Here is a 7263-nt window from a genome sequence, read left to right on the forward strand (position 1 = left end):
AGAGAGAGAGAGAGAGAGAGAGAGAGAGAGAGAGAGAGAGGCGAAGGGGACAAGGGGAGGCTAATAAAGCTAAGGGTGCCCCGCGACGTCACATTTACTCGGCCAAATTTACCGCGAAAACATATTTGCCCCGAGAAAGTCCCGAGGGCCGATCCTCAAGCATCGTGCGCGCATATTCGCGGCTCTCTTTGTTGCCGCGCGCTCCGCGTTTTCCGAAAACGACGGCGGATCCCCGTAATCGCCAGTAGTCAATACGCGACGTCGAAGTATTCGAAAATCCAACTGCCAAGTCGAAAACGCGAGAATAGGCACAGATAGACTCTCATGATTATCACGACGTGAAACGATCGACGACAGAAATTCTACGATGGTATTAATCATATGAGGTAGACATACTGTATTGACTTAATCATTGAATTTCCGTCATATTAGGATGGAAATTTTCTGTTATACAGATGCAATAACAACAAGATCCTTAATTTTTTCGTATTCGATTTCTTAATTAATTTTGTTATAACACGAAAGATAGTCACGAGTATATTACAAATATATAAGGTTCAAATTGTACCTTTTTCGAGGATTTTCAAGTTTGATAAATGACGTCACCAAAAGTATTAAAGAATACAATTATATAAACAAAATATCTTTATTCACACATGCCAAGTATTATTTGCATCATATCATTCAAGTTCTCATCGAGAGTAACAAAATCATGGCAGTGGCCGTATCCGAGATATCAGATGACGCACATAGTAATGACAAAGTGACAAAACAGAGTACACTGTGAAACTTATGGTTATTTATAATTTACTCGTGATTATCTTTGGTTTTATAACCAAATTAATTGGAAAATCGAATACAAAGAAATTGAGGAGCATCGGCTATATGCTATTTGGTCACATCCTTTACTAAAAGTTACATTTAGATTTTCACATTACATTTTGCATATGTTGCTCCGAGCGAATTGTGCGAATCGTCCTTTTCATGTTTCTCTCATGTTTTTATTCAATGATTACGTCACGCGAAATTTGAGTATTTTTTCTCCTCTCTTTCCTCACAAAGTTTGAACTCCCTCCCAATATATGGTATTATGACATATAGGGTATTACCTCTTCCCCTTATTTAGAATAATAAAAATATGTTATAATCATATTGTAAGTAATAATTAAAATTAGATTGTGCTACTATATTTTTTAAAATTAACAAATATATGTTATATACAATATCAAATTAATTACTTTATTTTATAATTATGATCAGTAGAGATTGTGTTTATGAAAAACTAAATAATTTAAAATCAAAATTTTGTTTATTAAACACGAAATTTAACGAAATGAAATTATTTCCATGGAGTATAATATTTTGATGCAAAAAATTTTGATACACAGAATACACGAGGGACGTTTTATGCTTTTTATTTCCTTCTCATGATGTGACGTAATTGAATGGCCTTTTTTGTCATTCCTTGCTATAAATACGAGCCACTCATAAGGGACACAACCTTTACAAACTTATTAGTAAAGTTGTCGTCAAATTTACGTACACTTGTCCGTTCGGTGAGACGAGAAAATTGATTTTTTCGCGGTCGCGCGGATTGGGAATTGACGGTGGTCTGTGTGGGAGAAAATTTTGAAGTGCGTGATGCTGAGACTTCGGAAGCTCGGTCGCGATGAACAACGAAAACGTATCTCGAGGACAGAGCCGGAAACCCGCCACCCTCGGGAATGTTCCCTCGCTCTTCCCCCTCAGTCCTCTGGACCTCACGTTTTGCTTTTAATAAGCGGCGCATCGTTCCTTCTTCTGCGGCGGGAAATATTCAACACCTCTCGAACGCGGCCACGACCGTTGTAAATTCGCCGCGGAAACCTCTGATTTTTAGTGGCAATGATTTTGCAGGGATATGACACACCGCCTACGCGAGGCTACCAGGCTACCATGTAAGGTGCGTGTATTTTGGCGATTTTTACGAGCGCGGCTTTACGAGTCCCGGGCGTTCTCGGGAACCTCGTAATGACCTTCGGAAGTTTGCGGAAAAAAAGCAAGAGCCGCGAGAATCGACGACGACGAGACGGCGATGGGGCCTCTCGACGAGAGAAGCCTCTCGGCGAGAGACTCGGACCGAGGGGAGAGGGAGAGGCAGAGAAGAGAGAGAGAGAGAGAGAGAGAGAGAGAGAGAGAGAGAGAGAGAGAGAGGGGGGAAAGGGAGGAAGAGGCGCGATATAATGCGAGACGGCGAGCATATCGGCGCGTGTTCATTACGCGCGTTTACCGTTAGCTTAAGTTTAACTTGTTTGCGGTAAATGCAGCCGTAATGTCTGCGGCGTGCTAGACGGTGTGCTGCTGCTAACATAATCAGATTATTCGCTGGGTGTCCAATTAACGAGACTAATCTGAAATTGAAATTCGCCCCGGCGACGAGTGTAACGTGCGACAATCGTCACACACCAGTGTTATTCAATTATTCGGCGTACAGTAATTCTTTTTTTTTTGTTTTTTTTTCTTTTTTTCGTGTTTTTATCGAAACTCGTAGCGGCCAGTGGCGGCGTGGTGACGGTCGGCAGCTTATCGGATACATTCGGCTCCTCTGTGTTTGTTTGGCCTCCCTCGACTCGGTATCAAATTAGAACTGCTTTCTATCTGACGTCCGCCCCGCCCCGAATGCAGCTTCCGAATCTTGAACTGACCTGTCCAAAGGGCCGACCACCCTAAAGCAGAAACGAGCTAAGGTCACCACGTGACCACAAGGCATATACCTGCGGGCATCACGGGAACGACGAGTCGCGATATGATATCCGCTTTGTGACTTTCCCCTCCCCCCGGTGAACATCGTCGGGTGACTTGCACAAATTCATCGAGATGTATCATTTCGACGCGCGAACAAGTCGGGGATTAACGTAAATCCGGAGTAACTTCATTCTGTCCCGTGGCAGTGCTGCCGATAGTGATGGTGTCGGTGGTAGTTGGTCGAAGAGGATCGATTTATCGGAGTTTCAAGGCGCAACTCTCCCTCCCCCCGCGTCCCTGGTCGTTAGTCGATCGCGGTGGATCGCTCGGACGCCGCTAGAAAAACCGCCGCACGGAATCTCATCCTTATTGGATTACCAAAGGAACAATCCTAAGATCCGCTAACGAGACCCCGCGGACCCGCAGGATCCGCGGTAGATATCCTAATGCGTCCTGACAGGCGTGCCGAGGTACGGCCGGTCGGCACCTTTCCGAACTATCCGCCGCAATTATCCGAAATCTCTGTCGGCTTATTCTTTTTCTCTCTCCCTCTGTGCCTTGTTCTCTTTCTCATCGCTCGCTCCTCCGCCGGCGGGACCTTCCGGAGGACTCGCCATTGTCCGGCATCGCCGTTCCGTGTTTTTCTCTCGCCGGTAGATGCGAGCTGAGATAAAAGTTTTGACAAGTGCACTCTCTGGGCCCGGCAACCGTGGCAGTGAACGCGGACCGTAGCAACGCGGGGATGAGAGCGAAAAAGAGAGCGAGGGAGCGAGAGAGAGAGAGAGAGAGAGAGAGAGAGAGAGAGAGAGAGAGAGAGAGAGAGAAACAGAGCGTTCGGCCGAAACTCGGAAGGACTATTTACTCCTCTTCCTCCCCTTTCCACTCTTGGAATTTAATTCTAAAATAAACGATCTGTTCCACGCTGGAGCCGGAGTTAAAGCGTCGCGTCGAATTTACGTCTCGGGTAAGACGATCGCGCTCCGATCGAGCGAGCAGCAGAAACGGCGCTGCGCTCGCTGTGCGCCAACGGTGAATTAACATATCCACGACAAAGTCGCCGCGTTGTTCGTATTGCTGCAAGGTCGCGATTGCGTGGATAAAACGGCGCTGCTCGACGCCGCGTCTAATGTTTATCGAACTTTCGAACGACGCGCGCTCAAGGCTGCATTCGTCAAGCGGGAAACTGAGATATGGAGGCCAAAAAAGAGGAAAGTACGACGTAGATGCGAATCGCAAGACGGAAATCGGCGCGTATCGCGTATGTGTTGAGGCATGTAAATCGGCTCGCGGCTGGCCGACTCTCGCGGTTGAACGTATGTGTGATGATAGAAAAAAAAATAAACATAGGAAGATACTAAGGAGTGTGCAGACTCTCGCGTAATGGTCCGACGTGTTACTACGTAATCACTCGAAAAACTGACGGCGAGGCGCATACCGACTTGCCGCCGATCCGAGACGGTTTTACCCAGTCTTTTACCGGTTCGTTCACCCGTCGGATGGCCTCAAGTATCCGGTTGCCCCGATTAGGGAACGCCATGCCACCGCGTGTGCACCGTCCCAGCTCTCGAGGAAAATCAGGTCCCGATTTTTCGATCGATCTGTTCGGAGCAGTCGTGAAGTTTCATGTGGACCACCGGGTTAATCTCGGTTCTTCCTCCTCTTTCTGTCAGACGGCACCTGCTTGAAATTGCGTCGAACCTAATTAATCGAGCGTCATCAATCTATTATGTCTCATTATTATTATTCGATCTTGCACGATGATGAAGCAAGCGTCGGTACGTCGCGAATGCGCGCTTACTCTTTCACGCACCTCTCCTTCTCCTCTTCCTAATTTAATACTGAAACGCTCGAGTCAGGAGGGCCCAGTTTCCGGCCCACCTAAAGCCGCAATACTGCGGCCGCGAGAAAAGATTTCCGACGTGTCGCGGCAACGAGCGAGCGAGCGAGCGAGCAGCGCGAGACACGGCGAGGCGGAGCGTAATAAAAATAAGTAATTACTGCAAGTAATCCACCCCTCTACTCCCCCGCGACATGCTCTTCTCCTTGCGCTCTCTCTTTCTCTCTTTCTCATTCTGTTGCGCTCTTTCTCTCTCTCCCCGCGCTCGCGCGAGTCGTTCAATTAACGGGAATACTGTTGTCTTCCCACCCAAACCCTCTCTTCCACCTCGACTCCTCTCCTCCCGTCGCCCTCGCGCGCGCTCAGCCCTCCTCCTACCCTCCATCGACCCCTCTCGCGCCCGTCCACAAAACCCGCGAAATGTTTCACTCGCAAAGTCGCGTGGAGCGCGCGCCGCGCCGCGGAGGGGCTCCTCTCCTCGCGGGGGGAAAGGGGTTCCGCGGCGTGGAGGGACCGGTATCGGTTGCCCCTCCTTCACTCACGCCCCTGACGTCCATCTATCCACCGCACCCTCCGCCGCTGCCGCCGCTGCGGTTCCGAAGACCGCGCTCCATCCCTCCTGTGCGCCCGGTCCTCGTCCTCACCGCGCACGCCGCTCTCTCGCGCTCTCTCCTGCTCTCCCCCGCTACTTTGATGCGTGCCGCGCGGTGGGGGACGCCGACGACGCGGCGGCTCCTCTGGCTGCCACTCGTTCGCCCGACACCGTGCACCGCGGATCGGTGCGTGCCGTTGTACCGTCGTCGTCGTCGTCGTCGTCGTTGTTGCCGCCGCCACCGCCGCCGCCGTCGCCGTCGCTGTCGCTCCGTTTTCTGCCGTGTGTCTCTCGTGCGCGCGTGCGGTGTGTGAGAACGCGCTCACGTTCTCTCCGGTTCGCCTTGAGAAAGAGAGAAGCAGAGAGCTCGTCCGCAAGAGACCGTGCGAGAGAGCGAGTGCCCCGTCGTGTCGGATTAAAAGTCGAGGTCAGGCAGGCAGGCAGGCAGGCGCGCGCGCGCGCGCGCCTCTCTCGGTCATGTTCGCGGAATGTGTCACGTTGAGAGTCACGCAGAGCTCCATTGAGTTCCGTTCGCGTTCTCCGAGGTGAGGCCACGCGGCTGCCCGTTTTCATGTTCCCGAGTGTACTGACACAGGTGGCATCTCGGGGGTTAACGGGACGTGAGGCTGCGCTGCGGTACGTACTTCGGTGATCCAGAGCGAAGAGAGATAGAAAGAGACGCGCGATCGCAAGAGACCGGATCGCCGCGGATCATCGCGAGTGTGTGTCCGGAGTGTGTTTACGATCTGAATGTGTTTACGATCCACGAGGTCATCCGAGATCGTTCTTTCGACCGTTCGACCGCCACAGCCAGTCAAATCGCCAAAAGAGAGAAGAGAAGAAACAGAATCGCTGATAGACGCGAATCTTGCGAGAAGAGGCCGAAGACGAAGTCGCGAGTTGCGCGGATTCGTAAGGGACGAGAGAGTACTCGTTGTGTAGAGAATGCGATATCGACTAAACACACCGACGCTCGACGCACGCGATCGCGAATGGATCGTGTGAGAGAAGTGTGCGAACTCGCGCCGTCCCACTGATCGCCGAAGAACGAGAAGCTAAGGCTCCTCGCGCGAGGAGGCCGCGCGCGCGTCCGCGAGCCTGAGAAGCGGAGACGTCGCTCGTTCGCTCGCTCACGGGTTCACGGCGTGCGTGCGTGCGTGATTGAGTGAGTGAGGCCGTGTGTGGTGGTGCGCAGACAGGACGTAGGATCCTCGCGAGCATCATCGCGGCACGAGGACTCGGCGGGACACCTGCTCGCGATGCCGTCGCCGCGCGCCGCGCCGTGACGCGACCACGAGACGACGCCGCCGCTTTTTTTTCGATCTACGCGCGCGGCGATCCAGGGATCCTCGCCCCCAGTGACAGGAAATCAAGTGCTGCTTCTTCGCGTTCGCGCCGATCGACGACATCGACGGCCTCGCCTACGGAGAATTTTGCGAGCGATCAGCTGAACAGCCTACGCATGCCGGCGATCGCGGTGAGTGACGCATCCATTTCTCACTTCTCTCGAAAATGGGGGAAGGGCTTTGGAGCGGGAGGGGGCAGTAAGGAGAGTTTAACTTTACGCGTAAGATCTGCGTCGCCGATAAGCACCGAGTGGCCCTCTCTCCCTTCCTTCCTGCGTTTTTCTTTCGACGGATCTTTCGGAGTCGCGTCGCGCGGGGAAATCGATTGATCGCGTCGAACGCGTGGAGGGAACATTTCATGAGAGTTCTCCGATTCGGAATACTGCAACTTTTCGAAGCGGTTTTCGGCCGGGTACAAAGTTACGGCCGATGGCATCGACGGAGGAGGAAGAGGAGGAGGGAGATTATATCTCGGTATTAATGAATGGAAAATAAAACGGGAGTTTTCGGTACGCGCTCGATGGGGAAAAAATCGAGGCCTCTGCCCAGATTATCCCTGGCCTCGCTTTGCATCGTATGTGCACATGAAAAAATGACATTCGTTGAATGTAAATTCAACTGGTATTCATAAACTTATGGCGAATTTAAAAATTAAAATATCCATCGCGAATGTAAGCACCGTCTCTCTATCTATCGGGAAATATATATATATATATATATATATATATATATATATATATATATATATATATATATATATATAT

At 50.9% G+C, this 7263-nt stretch overlaps 1 protein-coding gene across 2 annotated transcripts in view; it reads left to right on the forward strand.

The window, feature by feature from the left end:
- The window catches only part of LOC116850614 (thyroid receptor-interacting protein 6-like), a 153500-nt gene that overhangs the window by 38197 nt on the left and 108040 nt on the right, over nucleotides 1-7263 (forward strand). The window contains exon 1 of one of the 2 annotated variants that reach the window (XM_032829112.1): nucleotides 5299-6630. The exons of the other annotated variant lie outside the window; for it this stretch is intronic. The gene's annotated coding sequence lies outside the window, so the exon portion shown is untranslated. Of the gene's footprint in view, nucleotides 1-5298; nucleotides 6631-7263 lie in introns of those variants that run through there. 2 annotated transcript variants of the gene reach the window in all.

The sequence above is a fragment of the Odontomachus brunneus genome, unplaced genomic scaffold, assembly GCF_010583005.1.
Source record: "Odontomachus brunneus isolate Ranch 3 - 2012 unplaced genomic scaffold, Obru_v1 Obru_scaffold_150, whole genome shotgun sequence".
NCBI lineage: Eukaryota > Metazoa > Arthropoda > Insecta > Hymenoptera > Formicidae > Odontomachus > Odontomachus brunneus.